A 16817-nucleotide genomic window follows, 5' to 3' on the forward strand; every position below is an offset into this window, starting at 1 on the left:
GTTTGTGAAGGACACGCATTAACCGTGAGTTAAATTCTGAACGATTCCAGTGGGGTCATACATACTTCCTACCAGGGCAAGTAAGACGTAAGAACCTTGCCAAATATTGGCGCAATGCAGGACTGGGGGAAGATAACCAACCAGGCGCTCAGCGCAAAATATCGATATCCCGCCCTCATACGTTCAAATTTGTAAAACAAACGTAAAAACTTCCCATTTATGGCACATTTACCCCCATTTTTAACTCAAGGCGGGTGTAATGGATGAATAACGTTGATTCCAGACCTCCTGGGTCAATTACATATTTCATATATTCTAAATACTTTTAAATACAGTATTCGCAAAGTATGTGTTGCAAATTGTTTTGAAATACAGTGTACATTATTTTCAAATAAATATCAGGAATCAATATTTGATCATTTTAAATATAGAAAACACAGACTAGTTTTGACTATTTTGTATTGAATCATTCTAAAATTATTTTAAAAGCTCTTATTGGAAATAAGAAATAAAAACAGTTTTAAGTACACTCTTGAAACAAACGAATCTACTTAGAGCTGAAAATATTTCTATTTCACTTCATAACTGGCCAACTGTTCACCTTGTTTTTTCACCATATTACCACATTCCAGATCTATTATTTATTTTTTATTTTTTTTGCAGAAGTTCTTTACAGGTTCCCTGAAATATTAGCAGATTTACAAAGAACATTAGAACCCATTTTTCCCCCAGGTCTGCTGGACTCCCCGTTTAAAAGAGGGGTTTTTTTGTTGCTTTGGCTGCTGCGAACTCCTCAACTATGAGGTAAATCGGGTCGCCACAAATTTGGTGCTCAACTTCAATTTCGCTCAGTCCATTGGGAAGATCTTGCGACATTGTCAGTCGCAGATAGTTCTTTGTAAATTTGATTCGCAAAACAAACTGTTCTCTCCAGGTGTTACAATTACCTGCCCAGTTAACAATAAGCTCTGGGCGACTCTGACATTTGGGTACAAACCCCAAGCATTTGGGGAAAGTTTGTTCATTTTGGACATCTTGCCAAGCTTTGCGCCTTTTCTAGCGTGTACCTTCTATACGCAGCGCCATTGGGCTTTGGGTATCTCATTGTGGTGATCGTTACCACTGTCTCAGGACATAAGATGACGCTGTTCAGAAAATGTTCTGTTGTTGACAAATCCGTTTATTATTCGCAGCTCGCGGTCTTAATTTTCTTTCAAAGCTCGAGGCACGGCGCCCCTAGTGGTCTGGTGCCCGGGGCAATTGCCCAGTTTGCGCACATGCCCAGCGCTTCCACCGGCTCTGGCGCAATGTTTGTAACCAAATTTCTCTGTCTAATCAAGCAAGTCTTTCATTACGCGGAGATGTTCTTTTGTCTGCTACCCGGGGGGTACTGGCAGTAAAAGATTAATTAGTTCGGGGAGATTCACTTCTCTGTACAATTAAGTAACACCACCGACCTTCGTGTAATCTCCTTTGTCTAAGCAGACAGAAAGCTGCGGGGAAAGTTGCTCATTTTTGGCGATTTAAAATGAAGTACGTTGAGGGCTAAACAAGGATACTGCATTTACATATAACAGTGGGGGGAAATTATGCGTTTGGATGCAGCTGTGCGGAATCGGTTGGCAACGAGAACGCTAGAGAACACTGCATGACTGGTGATATGGAACAACCCAAACATTAGTGGAGCTGTCGTTCGCTGGGACGTGAATTCTGTGCTTTCAAATTTCCACTTAAGATAAATAAATTATAGATGTATAGACTGCTTTTTCCAGTGTTGTGTGATCTGTCTTCCAATATCCGTCTTTGAAAACGGCCATTCATGGAATTAAACATTTCTTCCGTGAATTAAGGTTCACACCTGACCCAATATTCTTATTATACCTTATACACGAATGCAAATATTCATACAGTTATAACACGATATTCTCTTATTTTACAACTGGATATTGAATGAAACAGCGGTTTGAGCACAGAGCCAAACATTAAATATGAGTGTTGTATAAACTCTGATATAGTAGCCTAAGTTGCTCTTTAAAGCGTGTATAAACCTTTCTGCCACAGTCACAGGCATGATTTCTTAACCGCACCCGTTCTTTGCCGCTCGTGCTTGTCTTTGGACTGCTGCCCACGGACAATTAAGGTGAGGTAGCCTAATAAACAATGTTCTTCAGTAACCCTTCAAACAGGTGTCTAAATGGGGAGGCTGGATCAGTACCTTGGGACTGAGCTATAAACTGGAGTAAAGATCTGACATTATCAATGAGAATTATAAAGAGAACCAAGACAGAGACCCCAAAAAGAGGGAGGATCAAAATGGAAGGGTTCTCATGAGGGGAAAAATGGCATCGTGTTCAGTTTGCAACCTCATTTATTAAACTACCACTACTGACAAAGTTTGATTTATGCCACAATTTTCCTCAGGATCCTAATCTATGTGATGCAGAATGATGGAGGTCTACCAGAGGTTATTTTGAGTGAATTTTAAATAACACCAAAGCCAACACATACACAAACACAAACAAATAAACACACACACACACACACGGGTGGTAAGATGGTGTCATTGGTGGTTATTAATTTTACTTGTGAAGTGATTTATGACCCAGAATATGTGGAAACATTCAAGCTGATTTGATTTGATATTGTGGCTGTGTTCGCATTCATGGAAACCGTGAATCTATTTTTTGCATAAAATCCCATGTAAAATTCATGCATAAAAAGAAAGATTGAAAATGCAAGAGAAGATTGATTTGAGTGATATGACTGAAGTCGACAAGTTTTTTTTATGAAAAATAATTTCACTCTTTTACTATAAAATAAATGCAAGATAGTGTTTGTGTTTTTTGAGCTGTGATAAACACACACATATGACCCCTCATAAACAGATAAAGGCTATTGTTATCAGTATTACATCAAGTTTATGTATTTTTGCCGAAAACATTACAAACACCAATTAAATTTTAAATCAATTAGTCACATCTTATTTGTTGCCTCAAAAAATAATTGTCTTGAGAATGTCACATGCTGTATCCCCTTCATATGAATAATTGAAATAATGGCGTAATGATCTGCAGAATGAATGGGTCTTGAAACATTTGCACATCATAAGATATTGTGTAAGCAAGCAGCTCTCGAGGGGATAATAAGTCTGGAAGGAGAAGCCCCCTGAAATGTGTGTGTGTGTGTGTGTGTGTGTGTGAATGCGTGTGTGTGCGTGTTGGGGCGACGGCAATATTCTGCCTTAGCCACCAAGTAAAGAAAAAGCAAGTAAAGATAAGAAAAAGCAAGTACACATTTTTAGAAAGAGTTCTGAGGAATGGGGTTTGTTTCAGTGAATAACAGGGCTGAGCTATCTTGAGAAGAAAAGCAGCGGTAGATGGATGCGGTTCATATGGCGTTATGAGTAAGACGGGGTGTTTGTCACGGAAGTTGTGGGCGTCACGGATTACATGGTTTTAACCTTTTTCTTTTTTTGGTAGTTTCATGACTTTCCCGGTGTTTTGCCGTTTTTGCGATTTCCACTGTTTTTAGTGCTTTCTGTGATTTTTTTTTTTTTTGGCAGTTTTGGATGCTAACTGTCCACCCGGACATAGCATACAGAGTGATTTGTATAGGCCTAAGCCTTTTAACCATATTAGCAAATGCTATGAGAAACAAAAGTGTGACAATGTATACAGATTCTGGAATGCTTTGGTATACAGGTTTCCCCTCCTTGTCAAGTTATAACATAACATAACATGACATAATGATGAGAACAGGCCATTCAGCCCAACAATGCGTGCCATGTTTCGCCACTAAGAGGTACCTAGTGCTCACTGTTTACCTACAAACTAGATAGTATCTAGCACCGTATCAAGCCTGGTCTTGAGTTTCTGCCTCAACTACATGACCTGGCAGGCTATTCCACACAGTAACTACCCTCTGTGTGCAGTAATACTTCCCAATTTCTGTGCAGAATTTACCTTGTGCTAATTTCCATTTGTGCCCCCACGTTCCACTGACAGAACTCAACCTGAAGAATCTCTTGCAGCTCACTTTGTTAATCCCTTTTCTGAATTTGAAGTTACGTTGTTCTGTGTATTTATAATAATAAAAAAGGCTGCCTCCCCAAAGAAATAAAACTGGAGCTCAAGTAATGTCTCAGTGTTGACTATGTAGGCATTACTACTTAAACAGTTTTAAAATGTGTTTATTTTTTTTTTTTTTTTTGTAGTCTGTGAACACTATAGCTCAGCTGGGACAGAGTTGTGAAGACAAAGCATTTATTCCCATTCCAAACAGAATACTGCATCCTCTGCATAATTCTGCAGATCTCACAAACATACAGTACATCTAGCTCGGCTAACTTAACAATAAAATTCTCAGCACCATTATTTCCTTTTTGACTTTGTCTTTGTGGAGGTAGCCGTCTGGTGGCGATTGGGAGCTAACAGGGTGCAGCAATGAGCTGTTCATCACTCACTTGCTGGAACCAATGAAAAGGATGCACTCTTCACAGCAAAACACAATAACCAGCTCCAATCAGTTGGTCACTTATAGCTGTAGTCCAATCAGTTGGACACTTACAGCTGTAGTCCAATCAGTCGGTCACTTATAGCTGTAGTCCAATCAGTCGGTCACTTATAGCTGTAGTCCAATCAGTTGGTCACTTATACCTGCAGTCCAATCAGTTGGTCACTTATAGCTGTAGTACAATCAGTTGGTCACTTTTAGCTGTAGTACAATCAGTTGGTCACTTATAGCTGTAGTCCAATCAGTTGGTCACTTTTAGCTGTAGTCCAATCAGTCGGTCACTCATAGCTGTAGCTGTCTGTTTTATTTCTAGGAGATTTCTCACCATCTCATCAAACATTCAGGTGATGTGGAAAAAAAATCAGGTCCACGCTTTACCAATCTGCAGCCGAGGTTTGTTCAGCCACAGTCGTCTCTTTCTTTCCTTTGGTGTCAGTGTCCCTCGTTGACTCGCATTTCACCTGCGTTGCGCTTATCGTAAGCCGCGCACCTTGTCCTCGGCGAGCGCTCAGCGATGTTTACATCGTTCGCCTCGTGTGCTTAGCCGCACGTCCCCCCAGTGAAGTTTCCACAGCGTCTGCTCTGAACCACCCGCGGCTGAATTTTCATCAGTCTTAAAACAAGTCTGTGCAGATTTTCTCTTCTGAAAATTAGGAGGAATAAACCTACTTTTCTCTCAAAATGCATATTAAATGCGGTTCGCCCCCGGGGACGTCTGCTGGGATTGCAAACGCAAAGTTCTTGGCAGAAGATAACTCAAATAATTTAGTTTGTTGACTTTAGGATTAAAACAGTTGGCTGACTTTTGAAAAGGCCCCCATTGAGATCTTATCAGCCGCACCACGTATGTGCACGTGCAATCTTCTTTCATTTGATGTTAATCACATGTGACACAAACCTAAATCCAAACCATATGTTTTGCTTCACTGTAGCTTTCCTGTGCTACCAATGCATGAACACATATCCATCCCTCAAATACTCACGTATGTATGCATGCGCAGTGTAATTCTTTATTGGAGACCAGAGCTAAACATACAGAAAAGGTGAAAAGGTTCCCAGTTCTTTCAGATGTGAGGGAAGACCTGATAACCACTCATGCCCATGTATGGCATGGTTTTTACACAGGTTGTGGAATATATTAGAATGTATTAATATGATTAAAAGCAATTATTTAGGGATATAAAAAGTAGCACCTTCTCCAAGCTGCATAACCGCACACCATGCACAGTCACACACACACACATAGACACGCACACAAATACACACGCACACAAAGCAAAGGCATGCAAGAGGAGGCTTGGGACTTACAGGCAGAAGACAGCTACCCAGAATGCCCTTGCAGTGGTGCTTCCCAGCATAATCCACTGTCTCCCCTCCAAGGCCAGTAGCCATGTCATTACGCTTAGCTGCCCTGCCAGCTATCCACTGCCCACCCGAGCCACTCAAACATTTGGGCCTACTGCCACAATCTTCAGCTTTTGCTCAGAGCGAGGGATTTGGAAAAGTATGTGATCTCCATACAGATGTTTTGTTTAAACCTGCTCTCCTTCTAAGGTAAATAAACCTATATTTGACATCCATATTATGGACAAAAAAAAACCTATTTCTTATTCCGTGGTGCGTATTCCAAGGTCTCTGGAATGATATAAAATGCTAAGATCGACCGCTGTGCGGCTGCGGTCTTCGGCAGCCGTCTGAAGCAGAACTTACAGATTATTCCTTTCCTCTTTCTCCCCCCTGGGCACCTCCTTAAGAGGCTTGCTGCGCAACGGTTGCACCTCCTCCGTACTCTTACACCCCGTACGCATTTACCGCCAAACAAGCGACTTTCTCCCTCCTACACTAATTTACGGGCATCGGGAGGACCAGACGGCTCCAGAATGTACACTTCTGGAGCAAAGCGTGAACCCCTCTCGAAATGACAGAGAAAAACATCCAGAAAAGGGTTTAATAGTGCACGGCTGACAAAACAATTGTAACCTTTCAATTTATGAGGTGTTAGTTCAATAACACCTGTGTTTCGTTTTCATTCACATTATCCAGTACACCTCACATCTGCAGTCAGTGATTGGCTGAAAACCATGACATCACTTCCCTTTGTTATTACAGCGACGTGCAACAGTATTGTTCTTTCCCGCTTCGTTAAATCTCTAATGGGGCGTTTGAAAGCGAGCTGTACAGTAATGTGTCTATCCCCATAATCTAGGTCCCAGTGACCAATCTTTGGGTCATAAAAGCATTGCAAATGGGTCAGAACCAATTCCGTCTGACACGTTCATTAATAGTTCAGTGTTGCCTGAAGCTACCGACTTCAATCACAGTGTATCAGTCTGTCAGATGTGGTGATTCTGAACAAACCTCAAATTTCAAAGCCGGTTCTTACCGTTCCCTCAGAGAGTGTATGTGGTTTCAATCCCATTCATTTTCTCTGTGGATGCAGAATAATCATAAAAATAACATTTTAATCTTTTGGCTCTTTTGAGTTTGCGCAGTTCAGTTCTTTTCATTCAAAATCCTGCTCATCTAAAATCTGCTCGTGTAGGTCGAACTGATACAAGCATTTCATTATTCGTCTCACCCAATCCAGAGCAAATCTAATTTGCATTTTCCCTCCTCTTCCCTCTCAGCGCACCGGACATTTCTCATCACATTTAATTAGATTGCATCGTAATCACTTAGCAGACACACTTATCCTGAGCATCCTACAAATTTGAAGAACATCGGTGTTGTTCTCATTGAATAAAAATGATACAATAATCACCAACAAGGCACAGAAGGCCCCATTTATAATCATTGGGCCTCACTCATGAAACATGCATATGATCAGATTTGATTGCTAACTTACAAATGATTCCACATTTCCAAGATTTCGGCACTCATCATCCTGTTCTTCTCTGAATTTGTTCTTTGGTATGATTAAATTAGAATGCTTTATTTATTTGTGGAAAGTAAATATAAGTGCTTACGCCTCACGTATCGATACAATTTTTGTATTGTTATTGCAATAAAGCATATTATTATTAAATAAGCTATTGATTATAATAACAATACCTAACCTAACCTCTCTTTCACTCTCTGACGCACACACACACTGTCTGTGTGTGTGTGTGTTGTGTGTGTATGTATGTGTGTGTGTGTGTGTGTGTGAGAGTGCTTGTGTGTGTTTGTGTTTATATATGTGTGTGCTTGCGTGCGTGTGTGTGCACGTGTGTGTGTGTGTGTGAGAGAGTGCTTGTGTGTGTTTGTGTTTATATATGTGTGTGCTTGCGTGCGTGTCTGCACGTGTGTGTGTGCGTGTCTGCATCTGTGTACACGTGCCGTGCGCACTCACTGGCCATATGGATTTGCGGACTCTCTCTGCGAGCAACATGTCCAGAGGCTGAAAGATATTCCATTGGAAGTTTGATCTGCCCCCATTAGCTCTGTGACCCTTGACCTCCAGCCCCTGTTCTCGCCAGGCCGTCGGTCGTGGGGAAATTCCACTGGAGCTCCACGCCGCAGGGCATCAGCAGCTTCAGTGCAGTCTCCCTCCCCAGCGTTTGACATTCACCACATGTCAATAAGCCACGCCCCTTCCCCACTTTCTCCCATCCAACCCCACTCCCTCCCACATCCCTCTATCCCCCTCTGGGCTAAAACCCACCACACCCCGTGTGGGACCAATGTCTGAGTGCTGTAAGCTCTGTTCTGTAGTCAACTAAAGTCACAACACTTGGCATAAAGGCTAGCCTCCATTTGGGGCAAGTGTCTTTAGATGCTTTAAGACCACCACAATGACAAGATCCTTTGGGCTGCTGGGTGGCTCATCGTGTTAAGTCACTGTTCTAGTTCACTGATGGGTCAGCTAGAGAATCTGGACCTTCACGATGCCGACATGGAAAAACACGATTGGCTTTAACATCCTCCAGGGAGGGTTTCAGTGGACCGGTTGTCTTCTGACTCACAATTATGCGAGGCCAACTTCCATACTGTGGTGTGGCATGAAACAGTGGATGACATCACATGCTCTGGAGGCCACAAGCTTGTCTGCAATCTCTCAAAATAGAGATTTGCTAAGAGTGCTGTACATGGGCATCACCAGTGATTTTGGGCACCATGAAAAGATATTACCTCGGGCCCCTCCACCCCAGGCCACCCCATCTCTGCACAATTAGAGCACACTTTTTTTGAGGGCACCTGTCTGTCAGAGACCTTGAAATCGTTCTAACTCCCACCCTTCCTCCCCTGGATTGGTGCTATGTTGCCGTTGTAGCGTGTGATTGGCCGTTCGAAGCTGGAGAGGAAAGTGGGGGGGGGGGGGAAGGCATTAAAACAAAGAAAAACAATGTCTTACTGAAGGAGTAATATTATAATGCAGTGGATGCACTGAGATGGTGCATTATGCTCGGCCCCATAGGCGTTCCAGCCACACTGCAGGCGCATATCAGAATTTAATCTGGGATGTAGGAAACATTCACAGTTTGGACGGGAGAATGACCAATCAGGAGATAAAGAAGAGGCCACTAGGGTGGTTTGAATGACCCATTCTCATCATAAACATTTATTTTGTTTCTGATATATTCCCTGTCTGCATACTCACTTGAACTATTCTTCCTGGTTTAAATTTTTTATATATATTCACCTTGAGTTCTGCCTTTTTTATTGTCTAATCTGTGTTATATTGTCTGTCTCCAACTGTGTTAAATGTGCTGCTGCCTGTCTTGGCCAGGACACACTTGAAAAAAAATTCTTTAATCTCAATGAGGATTTCCTGTTTAAATTAAAAGTTAAATTAATAAATAAATAATATGGTAGAGCTACAGTCTTTGCAATACAAATGTGTTCCAAACATTGTGCACCAAACGATGGAATAGCTCTGCATTAAAGAAAAACTTTGGCTTCAGACGTATTGGCAGCTGAGGTATCGCTATAACTCTTCCAAATTAAACCCCCTCACCTTCGCAGCCAGAGAAATACAGAAGCCATTATGTGTAATTTACCCATTCTGCGTGGAGACAAATTTAGCGCGTTACGAGCCTATTCTGCAGCTCGACAAGGATCTAATGACAGTACTTTCTTCCGAAACATTAAAGGATGTACAAAGCAAAGGCTGAGTTAATTTATACTTTTGAACATGCAGAATAATCACTCAAGGAGTGTGACTGTGTCCATTTAAAAAAAATAAAAATGTGCAGTGTCCTTATCTATATGCGTATCATTATACAACAGACCGGTATATGTTGCCATGACTACGGAACAAAGTCGCAATATGAAAAGTTTTGAAACAGTTGCTTAAGGAGGGGCAACCACTCTTTTAGAAACTCAAACAGTGAGAGTAAGTGACAGAGAAAGACATGGATATACAGACATAGAGAGAGAGAGACAAAAAGAGAGAGAGAGAAATAGTGCTATACTGATGGAAAATCTCGTTAGCCCGTTAGCACTGACCGAAGAATGTAAACGCCTAAACTTGTGCAACTCATTGCAATTAAAATTTAACATTGACGAGTTTACGTCGACGGTCCCACTTAAAACATTCTTCCAGAAATAAAATACATTCTTTTTGAAATGCTTTCAGGGTCTTCCCCCTGTGTCTGCCCTGTTCTGTCGTTTGAGTGAATTTGGCCTATTTCATTTTGTCTACTGCAGCCTTAAACAAATCTCTATTTTGATGCTGTCCATGCATTGCGCAACAATTTGATTCTTTGCATACAGAAATTAACGCTTCTGCTCCTTTTCGGTCCAGAAGTGAGGGCTTTGTACTTGCAGCAACATTTTTTACTGTAATCTAGCTGGCTGTCTTCAACACCCAAGACATGCATGTCGGTGCATGCATGCACCGCGCTTAAGAGTTATACGCGGAATAAAGTGTGCTCATGGTTTTCACTTTCGGATTTATTATCCACCCGAGCAACCTCTGCTATTTGTGTTTCGCATATTCGGAATAAGGGTCGAACTGGGTTTTGCATTTTGGAACAAGGCTCCAACATGGGCTGTGTGCTAACTGGTATGCTATTCTGAATAAGACTGGAATATTGATGAGCATGTAAACATGGTGGGTGGTACGGTGGTACAGTGGGTAGCACTGTCTCCTCACAGCAAGAACATTCGAATCTGACCTGGGCCTTTCTGTGTGGCATTTGCATGTTCTCCCCATGTCCGCGTGGGTTTCCTCCCACAGTCCAAAGACATGGAGCTAGGCTAATTAGAAACTACAAATTGCCCAGAGGTGTGAGTGTGTGAGTGAATGGTGTGTCCTGTCCAGGGTGTATTCCTGCCTCTCGCCCAATGCATGCTGCCCAGGATAAGCGGGTTTAGATAATGGATGGATGGATGTAAACATGGTCACTGTCTGTCGGCCTGTGTGTCTGTCTGTTGGTTTACTTGTTTGTATTTCTCTCTTTTACATTTATGCAATATCTTTTTTTAACAAAGCTTGGCTTACCACAAACAGCTCCAGCTATTGTCAATTGTAGGTTGTAAGAAAAAAAGTGCTGGTTAAAAGGTTTCCATTAAATGTACCCTTTCATTCTCCGATTTCCAAGGCCAATGCACTTAACAGAACTCTAAATGGTTTAATTCATTTGAAGCTGGAATTGCAGCCCTGAGAATGGAGTTTAAATGTTTACCAAATTATATCCATTGAGGGCTGCTGAGCGGAACGAAGCCACATTGGATCACCGGTGGTCGCCCGCGTTGCTCCAGGAAATGAGAAATGTCCCCTGTCTACGGCCAAGCACTTTGAAACAAAGCGTCTGGAAGTTAAGAGCGTCCCTGGGGCCTGGGAGATACTCAACAGCACAGTTCTAGGGCGTTAACTGGACGATCTTCCCGGACGCGGAGTGAATTGACAAAACAGAAAAAAAGCAACAGCCTCCTTTATTGGAAAGTCATTCGCAGCTGAGAATGACGTGATGGACTTATTCACTGAAGCTTCCTAAGAAGAACAGTTGTCAGAGAAGTCAAACCATATGGCATCCTCAGGCTAGGCATTTGTCAGTTTGTTGATGATTCACGTGCAGGGAGGAAATTTGGCAGTAGCAAAGAAAAGCAGGCGGTGGAAGTGAATTGCGCGACAGTCTCATTTACGGTCTTTTTCAAATACAAAACGTAATTTTACAGATGTCTCATGCATACATACGACATAACATATGTTATGCTAATGCACTAATAGACTCCGAGCTCAACGATGTGCTACTGTATGTCCGTATGCCAGATTCCCCATATTGCTTGCGAGGTTCCAGCTGAATGTTCATTTACGTGTTAATGTAGCGCCTGGAGTCGAGGAGCACACCAGAGACTCCTGCAACAGGTAGACGGATTCGGGGACAGCGGGCGCGGTCGGTGCCCCACCCCACACACTAATGCGTCTTCGGACGGACGACGTCTTCGGACGGACGCGTTTCCGCGGGATCGCAGACGGAGCCACTCGAGGGGGAGGGGGGACGTGTGGCGCAGGGGCCGCTGGGCGCCCGCCGGGTGGCGAGCCGTCTGCGCGCCCAGGACCGGCTGCCAGCTGTCTCGGTCCGTTGGGAAAGCGCTGCCCGTATGCGCGCCATGTCAGACACTCACTGCTTAACGGAAACTTAAACTTTTAAAAATCCGCAGGAAGCAGCAAGTGTGTTTGTTGCTCCACGTGTTCACCACCATTTCGTGATCAGAGACCACAAAATAAAGGCAAATATATATATATATATATATATATGTACAGTGCTACATGTAACGACCACACCATGTTTAATGCAATCAACATTCATTTTTCAGAAAGCAACCAGTTTTGCTCTCAGAACAACAGTGTTGGAGCTTGTTAAAGCAAAACATCGCAACTTTATTCGATATCAAACACAATGATGAGGTTGCCTCTAGACTGGATAAAACTAAATCCAATGAAAACTCTACCTACTATTTATTCCCTGATAAACTGCCTGATCCATGCATCATACATGCATGTTTGGAGTTTTAATACAGCACAGATTAAGTAAAATGTGCAAGTACTTTTGAGTCACAAATAAATAAATGTAGGTTACATGTTACAAAGGGAGTTGTGGAGGTATGTTTTAACAAAATGACACGCTGCAGTATGTGTTGTTTTTAACACGTCTGTTTTGAGAGTGTAGCAGCAGTAAAAAAATATACCTGAGACACCAGACAAGGTGTATCCCTCTGGAAATAAGTTTCTATTTGCAGCAGGAGAGAGATTTGGATCCCCCATCCATCCCGAGTCACACCCTCCCAGTTCTACAATGAGCCAGAATCATTCAAAAGCTCTCCCATACCTGTCTTTTTCCACTGGGGTGTTACCATGACTACCATTTGCGAAGGGAAATGAATAAAATAACACCTGTCAATACTTGCTTTTTGGCAAACGGAAGCTGTAAATCAAATAAGCTCTTTGTTTTTCTGAATCCAGTCAGGGTCGGCTTCATGATTTCTTATTGATCCGCACCACTATCCTTGATCAAAAGTTGATCGTTTTGATGCAGAGTCCGGTAATTTCCGGAACATCGGCGAGAAAGAGAGGCACTTAATCCGCCATCTCCGTTCTGTTTGGTCGTAAATGTCCATTCTTAATGCGATATGAGTAACAATTTTCATTACGAAATCTCGTTTGCCGTTGCCTTATAGCACCGATCTCCAATAAGAAGAGAACTGCACCCAGACGAATGATGAAATAGACAAAAGGCCAGTTACACAGGGATATCGCTAAAGCAATTTCATTTTCATTCATTACCCACTCCAGTTTTTGTTATGAATATTGCAGGTACATTAGACTAATCTCAGTGATTTAATTGCCCTGTACATTAGCTGTCTGAGAGGAGGCGTTTTATTATATCCCATTATTTACTGTGTTCTTTGGCCTGTACTGTATAAATGTACAAGCATCGACTATTGACTCCACAAAACGACAAATTTATCATCAGTGGAAACAGACAATCCCACCCCTGACAGGAAAGTATTAAAGTGAAGGCTCTTAATTATTTTCTGAGTCATTAGAAAAAAAAGAAACACACTAATGCAATAAAATAAACAAAGACCGCAGTCACGTTCACAAAAACCATAGCTTATCGTCCATCTGCTTGAAAACTGGACTGGAATAGTATCAGAAAAAATGAAGTTTCGGCTGGAAAAAAGTTAATTTAATACAGACCTGTCTTCATATACATTTTCACACATACATTTCCACACAAGGCATATTGGTCAAGGACTAAACCCGCTACCTTTATTTATTACTTTTAGGATAAGAACTTGTAAGCCAAGTCAAAGTAAATATTATTTAATTCAAAATGTTTTATCTATGTACCTTTTCCTTGGGAATGTATGCGGCCTCATGCTTATCTGGCCCATAGGATGGGCATCATTTCCTCCCGGAACAAGGGTTCAGAACATGGTACTATGAAACCACACAGAGCGCTAGGCTGATATTTACTGTTTATAGAGGCAGGAGGACATATATTGTTTTTGTAGCGAGAGGGAAACGTGAGCGCAAATCCTAATGCCCAGCCACACCTCCACATCACCATTGCACTCTATCTCCCATCTAATCTCCACGGTCCAAGTAGTTATTATTATTACTATTTTTTTTATTTGCGCACTGTTTCGGGCGATGTTTTTATCCAGAACGCCTGACAAGACTGTCGTATCGTGTCCGCCGTGCCGGATGCAAGTAGCGCAGCGATGCCGGTGATGTAACAGCAGGTTAAAAACAAACCGTGTTCCACCACGACGGTGATAAGCGCAGGAAAGCCTGAACGCGTAGTCATAAAACAATAATGGAATTCTCAAGGTCTTTTCCGCCCGTCCGAGATCCCGGCGCGATGATCGGGGTAAATCACACATAGTGCTAACCTTGGAGAAAGGAGGGATTATCGGGGGAAGATGAGGCAAAAGGGGGAACATGGAAGAGAAAAATGAGAGCCCAGGCCGGGGTTCGCTATGTGCCGTCTCGATAAAAGATTTTTTTATCGTTTTGTTTTATTTTCAAATGGTCCATATCTACAGCAAACTATGCACAAAACACAAAAAGTCATACATCAGTTAGAGAGCTAGGTTATCAGCTATCAGAGATCAGCTACGCAGAGGTGGGTAACCCGGCTTCTAAGAGTAGAAGTACTAACCATGTATTTGCTCCACCAGCATGCACTAAACCAGCTGATTACACTAATAAGCTCTCCTGCCTGGCTGAAGAGTTGTGCTAATTAGAATCAGCTGGTTTAGTGCATGTTGGTGGACGAAATACATGGTTAGTACTTCTACTCTTTGAAGCCGGGTTAGAGTTTACTATATTTGAGTAAACTCTAAACTAGCCATGTTCTTGAGGCCTAACATCTCTGGTTGGTTTGCATCTTTGGCTGAGCCTTCTGAGGTTATGCTGGTGCAGCCTTCTCTTTATGCAAGTCTGTGAGAGAGCCTCAATCATTCTGCACCCGAGCTTCATTATTTTCACACTAGCTCTGTTTAACTTAGCGGTAGACCTCAGGAGAATAATTACAGACTGAAAATTAATTACCAAGAAAGGTAGAAGTGGCAGGTTCCGTGTGTGTACCATGAATGCAAATGTTTTCTTCATCACGATGGCAAGAACCAGAGTATAATCAGGCAGCCACAACTGAAAGTTTTCATTAAGAAAAAAAGTGAATTATTTGTATAAAATTCTGTAATCTCCAAAAACTACAAACATTAACACCCCAAACACAAACACGCACCCACATACACATACACACATGCTAAGGGTTACTCTGACCAGCATAACATATATATAATCATGCCTAACATAGGACAATTTTATGATTATCATACAACTATTTCAGGAGAAATCCACAGTGAGAAAATTACATTTTACTTGGACAGTACGACTAATCAATAGATGAGCCCAGTGATTGAACAATCCATCCATTGATATGTATCACCGTTGAGTTGCTTACACAGATACATCAGTGATACACCATATGGCTGATCATCTCGATGTCTCTCAGTCTTGTCATCGAGTGAACAAAAAGCTATTTCCAGATACACACTGAGGTTGAGTGTGGTGTCTTCAACTCAGCGCAAGGCCTTGGCAACATAAAAAACAGCCACTAGTTACGGCAGACATGGTCTAGTCTGGATGAATGCATGTACTTTCTGGGGCAAAAGGGAGGAGCCTCTGCTGCTGGGAGACAGCGGCAGCTTCCCTATTGGTTAATTGAACTGTTTGTCTCAGTGTGCCGGTTCTCCCTCCCCCCCGTGTGTGCTGCAATCTAAGTCTCGACTAAAACACACCAGCGAAACAGACAAAGCTATCGACCTAACCCAAATTATCTCCTAAAAACAGAATTGTGGACAAATTCAAAGAAGATTTTAATTCTGTTATATCACAGACTTGCCAAATACATGGCGTGACTTCATTGAAGGACCTTCAGCGCGTGTTTGGATTCGCTGTTATCAAACAGAGATGTACTCGCTTGCTTGCCTACAGGATTTGGCAAAAGTTAAATTTTTCAAGCGTGGCCTACGGTATGCAGTCTGCTATCAAGTAAATACCCAGAAAAAAAATGGCCAAAAGAAGCAATGGTTTTGATCGTTTGCCTGTTACAATCAATACAATAATTTTCCCCAAATAGTGGCAAACTGATGCAGGTCTGTGGAAAAGTTTGCCTCCGGTAATGTTTTCTGGTGCATGTTTCAGACCATGCCTGGCCAGAACACTCTGATTGGTTGGGAAAATACAACTATCACAGGAAGGTTGCCTCCTTCGTTTATGCCTAGAACGTCAAGGCATCGGCCAGGCTCTGTTGAACGAAGTGAAAAAAGAGACTGGCTCGCGAGGCTAGACATAGTCTGACTCACAGGATATAGACTGTGGGTATAAGCCTGCCATTGGCTGACTATTTCAGTCTGTGGTGAATGCTCCGTGCAAGGACATGATTTGCCTGTGACACGCGCGCATGACTACATAACCCAACACTGTACGTCTCACTGAGTGATGACAAACCACAGAGACAAGAGCACACCTAGAAGAACGGGCTCATGAATGCGATCACCCCCTATTTCAGCCCCCTCCTGCCACCTGGCTCCTCCCTTTCTCTAAATGTTTTTCCCCTCAGTAAACACTCCGACCCCTGTACAAAGCAGCTTAATGGAAAGAAAGGGAAGAGGAAATCAATCAAGAAACAACCATTTTAATTAGGAGAGCACCCCCCCACCAGAGCAGTGGTGCTGCCCCAGTGTGATTAACAAGGCACCCCGCGCGTTACTCAGCGTTCACTGGAACACAATCCAATCTGAAATGAAGATCCTTCCCACCATTTTTCTCCGGATGGGCCTGGGGAGGGGGGGGGGGGTCAGCC

This window comes from Anguilla rostrata, chromosome 14 (genome assembly GCF_018555375.3).
Source record: "Anguilla rostrata isolate EN2019 chromosome 14, ASM1855537v3, whole genome shotgun sequence".
In the NCBI taxonomy this organism is placed as follows: domain Eukaryota; kingdom Metazoa; phylum Chordata; class Actinopteri; order Anguilliformes; family Anguillidae; genus Anguilla; species Anguilla rostrata.